This window comes from Peromyscus maniculatus, chromosome 14, assembly GCF_049852395.1.
Source record: "Peromyscus maniculatus bairdii isolate BWxNUB_F1_BW_parent chromosome 14, HU_Pman_BW_mat_3.1, whole genome shotgun sequence".
In the NCBI taxonomy this organism is placed as follows: domain Eukaryota; kingdom Metazoa; phylum Chordata; class Mammalia; order Rodentia; family Cricetidae; genus Peromyscus; species Peromyscus maniculatus.
Window position 1 is genome coordinate 17,817,878 of NC_134865.1, and position 14,435 is coordinate 17,832,312.

The 14,435-nt window shown below is 41.9% G+C and overlaps 1 protein-coding gene across 6 annotated transcripts in view; it reads right to left on the reverse strand.

Annotated features, from left to right (window-relative positions):
• The window catches only part of Akap6 (A-kinase anchoring protein 6), a 504,011-nt gene that overhangs the window by 343,217 nt on the left and 146,359 nt on the right, over window positions 1–14,435 (reverse strand). The window contains exon 1 of one of the 6 annotated variants that reach the window (XM_076550668.1): window positions 10,695–10,810. The exons of 4 other annotated variants lie outside the window; for them this stretch is intronic. The gene's annotated coding sequence lies outside the window, so the exon portion shown is untranslated. Of the gene's footprint in view, window positions 1–1,859; window positions 1,894–10,694; window positions 10,811–14,435 lie in introns of those variants that run through there. One more of the 6 variants, XM_076550670.1, reaches the window with a different exon arrangement.

Consider the following 14,435-nt stretch of genomic DNA (forward strand, 5'->3'; position numbering starts at 1 on the left):
TCTGACTTCCCATTTTGTGAGATTCCTAAACCAAGTGATACATACCCTACCTTAGACTAGAGAATGTATTAAAGCATCAGCCCACCCACGTGCCATAGAATTGTCTCCACCCACACTTCCACACATGCTGACAGGCTACATACAAGTGCGGTGCATTTATTCAATATCTCTCAGCCTTAGATATTTCATCTGCAGAAATAAAGGACCTGAACAAGACAAACAGCAGTATCTCATCTAGCTGGAAGAATGTGAGACTGCTTACAGTAGGAGATCTGGGGAGTTCACAGTTGTTACGGCTTCCTGTCCCTACTGAGGGCTGTGTAACAATGACAATATGCTCTCCATGATACCGAAGCACACAAATAGACCAACTGACTTTTCCTAATAGAAAAACTCAATGAGCACCAAGAAAAGTACTTTATGGAGCATAGTGGTGTTGCTAATTCTTCCCAGAAGAACAAACATGTCAGGGACTCCCTCTCTAGGCACCTTCTACTTGAGATGAACAGCACAGATGTGGTTATATGTGTAGAGGGGACACACAGGACAGGAAAACTAAACAGAAAGGTGTCTGGGGAGGACAGAGTGTGCATTTCCCAGGACGAGAGGGCAGGAGACCTGAAAGCCAAACTTCAAAGCAAGATTTTCCTGTGACAAATGTCCAGCCAATCAGACTGCAAGCAAGAAACATTCTTGCATGACCCAGAGGACTTAGACAAAGCCTTGTTTTACTAGCTCACACTTCAGCTTAAAGCATTTGCTTGCCTTTACATATACTTCCACCACTGAGAAATAAATACATGTGTCATATGCTTAGCAAGCTGGGGAAGCAGCATAAATGAATTAATTACATGTTTTCATGGCAAGCAATTGCTATAAACATTTGAGTTTCAATTTGAAGAGTTCACATTGCAACATAGTACCAGGGAGATGACTCTATTTCCTGGTTTTCACAAAAATCACACCAGATATAAAGGACAAATTTGCAGCCTAATTCAAAGAAACAGCTTCAACCATGCAGAGACTATGGTAATGCTCTTCATGCAGAATTTCCTGCCCTTATGGTTACGCATTCTTGCTTTTGAAACAAATTAATTACTCCACTTAAATGAACTAATAGGAGAGTCAGCAGAAGCCTCTACTTCTCTATGCTGTGAGTTCTCCATTTCTCCTTTATAAGACATTTCACAAAGGAAGAGATGCCTTCTAGTCATAAAGATATTAGAAAAGAAAGAGCCACTAGACAATAGCTCAGGACAGTGCAGGTGACACCTTAGGCCAAGGGCATGCAGGTACCCACCAGAGTTGTCACTGACACCAAGAAGACAGAGGATTGATCAATCAGCATTTGAAATCCAAGGGCTCCCCCGCCTCCCATTATCAAATGCTTGTCTGTGGTCACCTTCCTAGCATTAGAGATAATACCCCCTTTATCCCTGCTCCTGTTAAAAATAGCATCCATCAAATCCTTCCCTTTCACACACCTAAAGAAGAGGCCATATACAAAGTACAAAGGCTGAAAGCGGCGATGGTCTTAAAGCTTTCCTCGGTAGTTTGTGGGAGAGGTTTTCCTACCTTACTCTACTCATTATCCTGTGGGAACAGAAGAAACCCCCCCCCACGGATTGCTCACTAAGGACCGGTACAGGTATCTCTCTAGCAATCGAAAGTTTCCAGCTGAAGCCTGAGGCTACCAGGATGCATTTGACTTGATTAAACATATGTGTTTAAAGAGAACCGCCTTCTTAGGACAAATCAAAAGGCAGAGATCCCAGCTCCACCGCCTTCACAATCACCCATCTCTCCTTTCTCCTGTGATTTCCTATCTTAAATAAAGGAGCAGAAAAACCAAGACCTACCAACTGTACTCACTGCAAATGCTCCTGCTCCTCAGGATTAAGCCTCTGGCTCCTCCTCCTCCTTCTCCCCACCCTGGCTTTCTGCTCGTGGCCAGTGTCAGCTGCTCCAGGCCAGCGGTGCAGCGGCTCTGGTGCTCTTTAGTGGTCTGACTCTCAAGTGAGGGCTGCACACAGCCCCTATTTGGAAGCTAATGCATGCATTACAGACTGCAGCCATGGGCAGGCCTTTTACAAACAAGCAGTGAAAGTGATGAGTGAGCTGAGAAAAGGCAGGAGTTGCCAAGACAAGGACGCCTAAGGAGATGAGTGCTCGGACAGAGCGCTCCCAGCCACGGCTCAGAAGAACCGCACGATATTTCCCACAGACGAAGCGCCCCTAAGCAGGATAAATAAGAGGAGTGTGCTGGCTGTCAGAACAGTCTGACTGAATGGGCTTGCGCGTTCCCTCTTCTCTCGAGAAACTGTTTCTTTCATGTGACGATCCCATGATGTGGACAATGTGAGAGTCGGTCTTGTCGTCATGTAAACCAACCCTAAGTCTAAGTCCACGCTTGCTCCATGGGACTAATTTTAGCCACATTAACAGATCTGCCTGCTGCATGTTACATGTTACAAAACAGAAGTAGAGGCGATTATGTTAGGCATAATTCCATCAATCCCAACCCAACAAAATGTCTCCTTTCCTCCCTTTTTATTTCCTCCTTTTCCATTCTGATAGCCACTCATCTTGGAGCCTATTCATACTGACACTTGGAAATAAAAAAAAAAATCAAATCTTCTGGACTGTTTCTGTTTTTGCTTCATGATCTGATTGCATTAAGGAAAAACCAATGAACTCAAGAAGTATATACCCTGTACCCAAGTCCAGGGAAGCAGGATTAGGATCTTCTGAGATAACACAAGAGCATGTCCGTAGAGTGCTTAATGAAATAACATCACCTACCTGGATGAATGAGAGTCTAATTCATCTCCTAGATTTAACTCATGCTACCTGCCTACCTCTCTGGCTCTTGTGGGGTCCACAGATAGGAAATGGAGGAAATGGAATGACTTTAAGCCAAAGAACCGCTGCTAAGTTGAAAGTCAAGTTTGAACTTGGGGAAGAAAGAGAAAGTGGCTTTGGTTGGAAAGGAAATTTCCAGAACCATGATCTGTGCCTCTTCCTTCTGGGACTCCTGGGAGTGACACTGTCCTAACCTTCCTCCTGCATTAATAGGCCATCTCAGAGTGAAGCGGACTCCCAGTGTACCTGGGGAGGGGACATGTTGACCTGGGACAGACAGCCACACTGTAATGGAGTTATCGGTCTTTTCCCCCTTCTCCTGTTTTAATGTCCTCTCCCTCCAAGGCACATGGTTGGTGACATCAGCCACTCACTCAGATACCATGTATGGGATGTGGTTCTTCCCCAGCCACACCTCTAACTCCCTTCTGCTGAGCATGGTGTCTTCCATGAGCAATGCCACACTTCATAAATCAAATCCCTTCCTCACCCCCTCCTCCCTGATCTCCTGAGGCATGGATACTCAGTCCCACCAGCTTAGTCATCATGTTTCATGTTTTCTTTCTTCCAGGACCAAAATCAGTCCCTGTTACAGAGATTCACTGGGCTGTTGGAGGTAATCAGCCACAAAACACCCACAATCATCAGTGTGTACATGGGACGCAATGACATGCAATACTCATCTCTTTTAGCCCCATCCCAAGCTGACAAAGTCACATTTAAGCAATTGGCAGCCACATCTCTCTTGCTTGAAAAAAATGTCTTGAGAAAGACTGGATTTGTAAAACACTAATCGTCAAGACAAGCATGGTGACAGGCAGATCTCTGGTCTCTATAATGAGTACCAGTCCAGCCAGGGCTACCAAGAGGGCTACATACATACCTTGTCTCAAAAATACAAAGTAAGACATCAGTATTTGTTACTTAGTCAATGCTATTAATGTGAATAAAATGAATTAAGATTCATTTCAAATCAGCTGACATTACCGAGAATTAACTATATGTAAAACATCTTATGTTTATATGGCTCATTGTATTTAGCCTCAAAAATTATAATTTCACAGGGACAATCTCTGTCTCCCCACCCCCCACCCCAGCACTAATACTTCCTACATAGGCAAGAAATAGTCAACTACACACAGGCAAAGTAAAAGCCCCAAGAGAATGGTGTTAATCACTGGACAGAAGAAGGGTAAGAGCACCATTTGCTGGAGAAGGTGACATTTGAGATGGGCTTGTAAGAAACTGAGTTTGATTTATATAGGAAAAGATAGAAGGATGGTGAAGGGATTCTAGGTGGGGGGATTCGTGGGAGCAGGTTAAAAAAAACACCCCTACATTATGAAGTAAGAAAAATCAGCAAAGAGCTATTGAGAGAAGTGAGAAATCGGCGTGGCCCAGAAAAAGGTTACAAGGGAAACCGCAACCTCATTCCAAGGACTTCGAATGCCATCCACTGTGAGGTGTGGAAGGAGTTGCACAGGTCACAGACATCAGACAAAGGGGTTCCAAAGGAGAAAGCAGATAACATGAGACAGAATCAACGAGAGGTAGAAACAGGTAGACCCTTGTTTACCAAGGAAAGGAAATGAAACATCAAAATTAAGAGAATCAAAACACCTTATTCTAGGCAAAGCCTTCATTAACACAGAATATAACCTTAAAACTGCCTGTCATGCAAGGAGAGAGAGTGTGTGTGTGTATGAGAGAGAGGGGGTAGTGAGGGATGGAGAGAGAGAAAGGGGGAGAGGAAGGGAGGGGGAAGAGGAGAGGGAAGGAGAGAGAGAGAGAGAGAGAGAGAGAGAGAGAGAGAGAGAGAGAGAGAGAGAGAGAACTGATTTTATACCAGAGTGATTAAGAGGACTCTGTGTTCTGTCCTACCTACTCCATTAAATATAAAAGGAAGCCTCCATTTTTAGTTCTCCATTAGTATTAGTTCACAATCATAATATCACAGACTTGAAGTGGAAAATTTTTAAGTACCGTTTTATGTAATTATTTTACTTTTTTTCTTGTCCTAAAATTTCTTTCAAATTAATTTTAAAGTAATTCATATTAATTCAAACATTGTAAAAATAGAAGCATTGAGGTGAAAAGATCCTCTTCTGTCTCCATGTCCTTAAGCCCTGACAGCACATGAAGAGGCTATTCCCATCCCTCCTCAACTCCATGTGAAAAGTCAGAAAGAAGATGACCATAAGGGCAGAGTAATCTTTGACCATTCTGAATTCTACATCCATTAGTCATCTATATTAATGCAACAATTCATAAGTGTTTGCTAACTCGATGAACATTCCCCAAATACTAACAAGCATTCTACAAAAGGTTGCTAAGGAAATGTCTAGGTAGAGGCAGCCAACTGAATAGAGCCACCTAATTCTGCTCCTTCCTAAAAACCTGAAAAAACTACAAACAAAAAAGGGCCTTTTCTAGTAAGTAAACATCGAAAATAAGAGAGAAAACAATATTTTGAAAGCTATAAATTAGATAAACAAGTAATAAATGGCTTTCATTAATTTACAAAAGTTAAATCCTAAGCCACTAATTCACAAAACAAAGAAGCAACATGCCCTTTCTTTCAAGTATTTTGGAATGGGTGGACCTAGACACCTGCAGGGAGACAGCTGTTCATGGAGGAGGTAATTCTACCCAAAAGAGACCTGGTGTTTGCCCAAGCTCCTGGGAGGAAACTGCTAAATCCAAGGGGGTTTCTAAGTAGTAGGGATGACTTTTCAGGACCCTTAGATCCTATCTGATAGTTTATGCTAATGAGGTGACTCAGAATGGAGCCTGGCAGACAAATCAACCAACCCTGTAATTAAAGGGGTATGGCTTTGGGGAAACTTTTTTGATAACGATTCAACCTATCATGACTCGACTATGAAGCCTCCAATAAAAAATCATGAACCTCAAAGCTCAAGAGAGCTCCCCAAGTTGGCAGCACTCTGTGCATAACATTGGACATTGTCTACAGAAGGGCAATTCATCCCTGAGGACCTGAAAGCTTTGTCCTAGTCCCGGATTCTAGAAAACAGGCTCTGAGCTGAAGACAGAAGTATGTAAAAAAGATCACTAATTAGATGAAATTTCTCTATCTCTGTCGTGTGTGTGTGTGTGTGTGTGTGTGTGTGTGAGAGAGAGAGAGAGAGAGAGAGAGAGAGAGAGAGAGAGAATGAGAATGTATTTATTTGTTTATTCATGTCTGTGTAGGTGTGTACATATACATGTGTAAGCACACACATGGAGGCCAGAGGTCAATGTTGGGTATTTTGTTCAATTGCTTTCTATCTTGTTTTTAGACACAGGGTCTCTCACACTACTTAGAGTGCAATTATTTGACTAGATTACTAAACTGCCTGACCAGCAAGCCTTGGGGTGCTCCTGTCTTCACCTCCCCAGTACTGGGATTATAGGTATAAGCTGCTGTGCCCAGCTTTTTATGTGAATGAGATGGATCTGGACTCAGATCCTCATGTTTATGTGGCAAGATCACTGAGTGAGCCATCTCCCAATATTTGGATTTCCCAACATGGACATTAAAACAAAACAACTATTTTTCTTAAGAAGGAAAAAATAAGACCTACCTATTAATAACTAAGTAAGTAACTCTCAAAAAGAGGCATATAAGTGGCCAACAAGTGCATGAATAAATGATCTGTCTAACTAGGCATCAGGGGAATACAAATTGAGACCATGGGATACTACTTTACTCCAATAGAATGGCAAAATTAACAAAATTTGGCAGGAATATAGAGAATGGAGAGCTCTTAAAGAATGTTGGGGCAATGTATCCAGTACAGCCACATGGAAAACAGTAGAGGCTCCTCTGCAATTGGAAATAGAATGGCCATGCAATCTAGTAATTGCACTACTAAATATAATATCAAAAAGAGATAAAATAATTATATCAAACACATACTTGCATTCATAAGTTTATTTTAACCCAATTAATAATCACTAAAATATGGAATCAACCCAGATGCCTTTCAAATGAATGAATAGATAAAGATTAAGTGGCATATATAAGCAATGAGATATTATTCAGTCATTCAAAAAAAGAATGACATTCTGTCACCTACACAAATACAGATGGAACTGGAGGTCATCATGTTAATTGAAATAAGCTAGACAAAGAAAAAGCCAATTCCATATGTTCTCACTCATTGGGAAACAAACATACCAATCTCAAAGAATAGAGGGGATTACTGGTCACTAGATTAGGCAGGTCAGAGGGGAGAGGAGACAGAATGAAATCCCACAAGGTATAGCAAAGCATGGATTGGAGCAACTCCTTCTGTGTCTCGGCACAGTAGAGTACCTATTGACTAAAATGATCTATGATGGATTTTAAAATGAGTGGTAGAACATGAAATTCCCAATAAATAAAAATGATTAACAAAGAGATGGGAATGCTTATTATCCTGCTTGATTATTACACATTATACACATGTATTAAATTGCCATGCTATACCCCATAAAGACGTATAAATATTATGTCTTTAACAAAACAGAAGGAGAGAGAGAGAGAGAGAGAGAGAGAGAGAGAGAGAGAGAGAGAGAGAGAAAGTAAGGAAAAAAGGAAGAAAGAAAAAAAAAGAAAAGCAGAGGGGGGAAAGAGATGGGGGAGAAATAAGTAAATAAGTTGGTAAAATGTTGAGGAGAACTCTACCTAGACTTGCATACCAAGAATAATATAAACTAATAACCACCAATATTAAGGTAGTATAAAGACAGTTGACATCCACCCACATTCTCTAAATACATTTTGTGTTGTTTTGTTTTTTGAGACCGAGTTTCTCTGTGTAACAGCCCTGGCTGTCCTGGAACTCACTGTGTAGATCAGGTTGGCCTCAAACTCACAGAGATCCACCTACCTCTGCTTTCTGAGTGCTGGGATTAAAGGGTGCACCACCACCGCCCAGCTCTAAATACTTTTCTTAAAAGATATTAGAAGTCACTAGGCAATGGTGATGCACGTCTTTAAGCCTGAAACTAAAAGTAAATAGATAGATGAGAGAGAGAGAGAGAGAGAGAGAGAGAGAGAGAGAGAGAGAGAGAGAGAGAGAGAGAGAGAGAGAATTAGAGGCTACATTCTACTAAAACAAAAGAGGAAAGCAAGAATCAGGAGATTCAGAACACAGAACTAATTCCACAAGGTGATGGGGAGGGGGAATTCCAGAATGACAGATGAATGCTGGGTAAAGATACTATATGCTTTGAATGTAAACCCTTGACACCCTGCTGATGGCACTGTTTGGAGAGGCTGTGCAACTGTTAAGTGAATTACGGGAGGGGGGCATTTGGACTTGGTAGCCTGGTTACACTTTTTATCTGGCATCTACTTCCTGATCTGCCCAGAGAGGAGCAAGCTACCCCACAATCCTGTACCATAGCCCCAAGTATTTGGGCTGCCATGACCCCACCTCATGATGGGATGTCCTCAAACTGGGAAGCAAATAGAGCTTTCTTCCTTGAAGTGGCTTTTTGATAACAAGTAAACAGTAGCTAAGGTAGAAGACTTCCATCCAAACTGATACAGGTCAGCCGCTCCTGTAAAACGGCTCCAAACAACTCTGAGAAAAAAATCTGATGGGAGCAACATCCTGGAAGAGATGTAATACTAGAGGATTGGGGATCAAGCTGAAGATAGACATATAGAAAACTAAGCAAGTAATATCGATAAACTTCAAAAACAGGGAAAAAAAGTTGTACTAAGTAGAATTAGGCCCCAAGTAAGCACTAAAAATCACTGATATAAGAATTTGCATTTTGTGGATCTTAACCATTGCCATGAATGGCACAGCCAAGCTTGTGTGGGAAGCGGAGATAGGTAGATCTCCAGGGCTTGTTGGCCAGACACACCAGCCTACCTGGGGAGCCACACACAGTGAGAAACTGTCTCAAAACACAGGGTGAGCAGCAGCTGGGAAATGATACTCTTTAGCTTCTATATGCATGCACATGTGTGGTACACACACACACACACACACACACACACACACACACACACGTACACACACTCATACACACAAAAGTATGCCTATCTGTTCCTAAAGCACCATACTTTCACATATAAAATGTTCACTGTGATTCGATAATAAGGCTCCATTCATTTCACTCAAATAATCCCTTTAAGAAAGGCCTCTCTAAGCAAGAAGCTGTCTCCAATTGACAACCATTTGCAAAGAAAAAATGAATTTTCTCCGATGGAGTCTCACTGGGTATACAAACCACAATTAAGGGCAGGCCCCATGCCCAGCAGTAGATGGCCAATACAAAATGAGTGCAATGGTGTTTTTAGAGATATGTTGTTTTTGTTTGTTTCATATTGTTCTGTTGGGGCATTTTTTTTTTTACCTGACTGGCCTTTTGTTTATGTCTCACAGTTTCTGATTTTGTTTTTGTGGGGTTTGTTCAGTATGTGTGGGGTGTGGGGGGGGGTCTGTGGGGGGGTATGTGTCTTGTGCTGCTTCTTTTATTTTTAATTCTTATGTTTCACTGTGGTTTATTTTATTTGCCTGCCTGTTTTCTAGAGAGAGGGAAAGAAGGTATGGAGTTTGGACAGGTGGGATGTGGGGAGGATCTGGGAGGAGATGAGGGAGGGGAAGCCATGGTTAGACTATGGAAAAAAAATTATTTTCAATTAAAAATGTTAAAAACAGGAAAGAAAAAAAGGAAGAGGAAAAAGACAGACCTACCTCCTACAAATTAAGCCTCGTGTGATGTGAGAGATACAGGTGAGGACGTGGCCCAGCTGAACGCAAGGGTATTTCAGAGTTTGTCCCAACAAGGGCATACGTCGTACAGTGGGATAACTTAGTTCTGAAGACAACTGAACAGGCTACAAAGTCAATGATGAATTAAGATGAATCTTTCAGCCAATTCTGCATCTGCCCTCTGCTGCTCTGCAATACGAGCGTACCTCAAACCATTCCCACACTCTTCTGTCAGAGCCAGGGTCCTGCCAGGGTGACAACTCTCACAGAGACCGGGATTCTCAAACTCATTTGTCCTGTTCACCATGTTTCTCCACTGTGACTTCCCAGAAATGCAAACCAGGCTTCTTTAGAGATCTCGGACAGCAACCTGGAAATAGTACTGGAAGATGCCCCCGGCTCCTAGTATCCCAAGGTCTTAGGTGAACAGGAACCCTGTTCTCTGTTTCTTATTGCAGAAGTGATTTCCACTGCCTACTTTTCCAGGACCGTTTCAACAAGACAGATTCAGTTTGTTTTGAATATCCTACAGTGGTTTTATCTACATGTATCAAGTTCATGAAATAGTCGAGCATTTCAACCTAACCAGGCATCTAAATGAAAAGTTAATGTCCGATTGAATCAGAGTTGCTCCATACTGACTTGGTATTTTGAAAAAATATCCACGGAACAAATAAGGACCTTATCCAACAGAGCTGCAAAGAAAAATACCACACATATATTTAATAAGAGGTAGACAGTACAAGCTCATGAGTGCTGTGTTTATAATGGAAAATAGCTAAAGCATAAGGCGAGGACTAGTTCAGTATAAATTCTTCTTCATTAGATTTTTGTTTCTTAATAAATTATTTACTCCATGGTTTAATAAAAAATTAATAGTCATGATAGGACTGCTGAGTAGGGGCTAATGACCTCAAACCGCTACAAAAAAATCAAGTAGATCTTACATCAACCTTAGAAAACTGTAATTTCATTTTCACCAGATGCTTCGCCCGCTCTTCCATTCAGCAAAGGTAATATAAGACTTATATTTTGAATTTAGGGCGTCTCTAAATGTCGGGAACAGAAAGGACAAGATGCTGAATGCTATTCAAAAGCCAACCCACAGTCTCTCACCCATGTCGTCGGCAGGCACGCTGTGGTCCGAAAGCAAAGCCCGCTCATCAGATGCCAGCGCTTACCGCCACCCAAGCTGAGCTGCAGAGGGAAAGGAGAAGCTGCAGTTGCCACCAGAGGTCACAATCTGAGCTGCTCACCTCCTCTGCCACTCGGCTCAGCCCGCAGTCACACCCCCACACCAAAGAGCAGCTCGCAGGCATCCACCAGCAGCTTGGTGGCCCAGAGGATGACTGTGCGCTAAACGCTGTGCTTTGATTTTTTTTTTTCTATGTCTTTTCCTCGTCAGCCATAGTTCCTCGTAATTGATGTGGCATTCAGAAACAACAGGTCCTTCTCAGTAACCTCTGTCTCTCTTCAGTTCATGCCCCACAGTCATATCCATCACGTGACACAATGACTTTTGTTTTCACTTAGTCATCTGCAGCCAGCTACAAAGGGATCTCACATGAAGTCTGCTCACCATGGCTTCTGTCCATTACACACTCTGCTGTGACCCCCACCATTGCCAATAGTTCGGTATGATTCATACTCTGACTTGGTGACTGAAGGTCCTTGGAGTTTCTCCAGCAAGAAATGCAATTTTTCAGGCCCGAAAATGAGTGATACAGAATATTCCTAGTAGTCAGCTGCCTCGGTTTTTAAAAAAAGAACATTTGGGGCAGGGGTGGGGGAGTGATCTTTAATAAGCTGGTTCTGTAGGCTGTGTTTTATTTTATACTTTTAACATATAATAAAATACAAGTAGCTGGAAGACTATAGTTTTCCCCTTTCAATGTGATAATTGTTGTGGTTATTTTTTTTTGAAATTAGAATATAATTGCATCATTTTCTCTTTCCTTTCTTCTCTTCAATTCTTCCCTGGTTCTTTCTCAAATTCACTCTTTTTCTTTTATTGTAGGAGGTGTGTATGTATGTGTACTTCTCAGTATATACAGATGCAACCTACACATTCCACATAATGTTACTTGTATGCATTTGATTTCAGGACTGACCAGTTGGTATTAGATAACCAATTGGGGCTTCTTCCTTGGGGAAGACTATTTCTCCTGACCTCAGCATTCCTTAGTTGCCTTCAATTCTTTGTCTAGAGTTGGGACCCCATGGAATTTCCCTCCCTTGTTAGCATCTCTATTGATACTGTCCTTGTTCAAGTCTTGTTTAGACAGCCATGTTGATGGAGTCATAGGTATAGCTTCTCTGACGTTTCCGGGAGATGCAGCCTCACAGAACCCTTCCTGTTCTTCTTTCCTCTTCTGCTCTGATCCCTGAAACTTAGAGGCAGGAGTTGTGTTGGAGATACATCAGTTGGGGACGGGAACCACACAGTCACTTATTCTCTGCATTTGTATCGGCTGTAGTTTCCTGTAATGGCTTCCATATGCTGCAAAGGGATTTATTTCATGATGGTAAAATGTACCACTTCTCTGTGGGTATAAGGATAAATATTTATAATGTAGCTATGGATTATGCTGCTTGAGTAAAGTGGCAGTTGTATGTTTTTCTCCAAGATCCATTACTCTCCTAGCCCGAGGTAGTGGCTAGGTTTCCAGTACCAGGCATGATTCCCCTCTTGTTGAGCAGGCCTTATATCCAATTAGATAGCTGTGGGCTACTACCAAGATGTGAATGCCACCATTGCACACTTTGGAATATTGTGTCATGCTGGTTGTTACTGTGATTCATAGTGATCATAGCTGGGGAGGATTATTGGTTACTTCTTCCCTGTGGTGGTTTGAAAGAAAATGGCCCCCAAAGGAAGTGGCACTATTGGGAGGTGTGGCCTTGTTGGAGTAGGTATGGCCTTGTCAGAGCAAGCGTGTCACTGTGGAGGCGGGCTTTGAAGTCTAATATATGCTCAAGCCACACCCAGTGAGACAGTCTTCCTGTTGCCTGCATATCACCATGCAGCAGCTCCTCCAGCACCATGTCTGCCTGCATGCTGCCATGCTCCCCGCCATGATGATAATGGACTAAGCCTCTGACCTGTAAGCTGCCACTTCAATGAAATCTTTTCCTTTGTAAGAGTTGCTGTGGTCATGGTGTCTCTTCACAGCAATAGAAACCCTAACTAAGACACTCCCTTAGAGGCTTGCTTGGTGTCTTCTGGTACCATGAAAGCTAGACTACAAGAAAAAGACTTTCAAGTTAGATCTAGCTCAGATCCCCTGAATCCTGTATCCAAAGTGTATGGTGTCTTCAGCAACAGGAACCTACTTTCATCCTCTGGGAGGTAACCAAGAGCAACAGAAATAGTTCATGTTTATGATGTAACATTTTTAAAGACAAAAATTAGTCAGATTTATAAGGAAGCAGGTCTATGCTAGCGGACAGGTGTACACATGTCACAGTGTGAGGGGAGAGGGACATTACTGACTCCTTCAAGTTTGGCATTGTCCTAGGTACTCTGGCAAAAAGTGAGTCACCATGTGCTCATCCTCACCCTGAGGAACAACGGCAGCTTGTAATCTCAGTTGCTTCTCAACCTTATCATGACAGAAAGAGGCTGGAGAGCCGCCCAGCTCCAGCTGAAAGAGCAAGTCTCTGCAATTTTAAGTCAGGTTCCCCAAACGATGCTTTAAAGGAGGCCATACCTATCGCTTAACAAACTTCTATACGACTCGCAGTTAACTCTGTTACAATGTAGCAAGATGTATACATATTTAAATACAAGTCTATTATTACAGCATCTTAGTGTTCAGGAAGAGCATTGTCCTGAGCTCAGATTATAAAGCGTTCACTTGAATCAAACAGCATTGGGTTTTATTCTTCTTGGACTGAAAAAAGAAAAAAATACACAAATGGGATTTCTTGAAAATTTAAAACACTTGCCACAAAATAAATACCAGTACAACACAATAAAACAGCAAATGGCATGATGGGAGAAAAACATCAATAAATCACGTGTCTGGTAAGGGACCACTAAATGGAATATACAGAAAACTTCCAAGACACAGTAACAAAAAGACAAACAACACAATTTTAAAAATGAGCAAAGATCTTAAATATTTCTTCAAAGAAGACCTACAAATGGCCAATAAATTCATGAAGCATTATTAAGCATCAGTAACCATTAGGGGGATGCCACTCAAAGGTAGAAGAGACTAACACACACACACACACACACACACACACAGAGCCAACAAAAGTGTGGTGGCAAGGGTCTGGAAATATGGGAATCTTTAAGAATGTTAACCAATGTATGAAGTAACACAGCCTTGTAGGAAACAGGGTGGCAATTCTACAGGAATTCAAAAATAGAATCACAAGCCAGAAAAAAATAAATTCCCTTTTGAGTACAAAGCCAAAAAGGAATGAAAATGTGCTCAGAAAGAGGAAGCTGTATAATGTTCATGTTTAATGGCAGCAGTGTTCACAACAGCTAAAACATGGAAGCAACCAAGGGCCCATCCATCCGTGGATGGATGGATAAACAGAATGTAGTAAACACGTACAATGGAACATTATTCAGGCCTGAATGGGAAAGGCATTCTGACACAAGGTGAAGGCACCTTGGAGACTGGATGCTAAGTGAAGCAAGCCAATCACAAATGGACAGATACTGTGTGTGATTCCACTTAAGAAGTCAAAACCACAAAGACAGACAGACAGTAAACCATGGGTGGTGAGGGGCTGAAGAGAAGAGGAATTAGGAGTTACTGTCTGATAAAGTTTTACAAGATGAGGGTAAGGAGATGTCTGCTGGTGATGGCTGTATAACATTATGAATGTACTTAATAC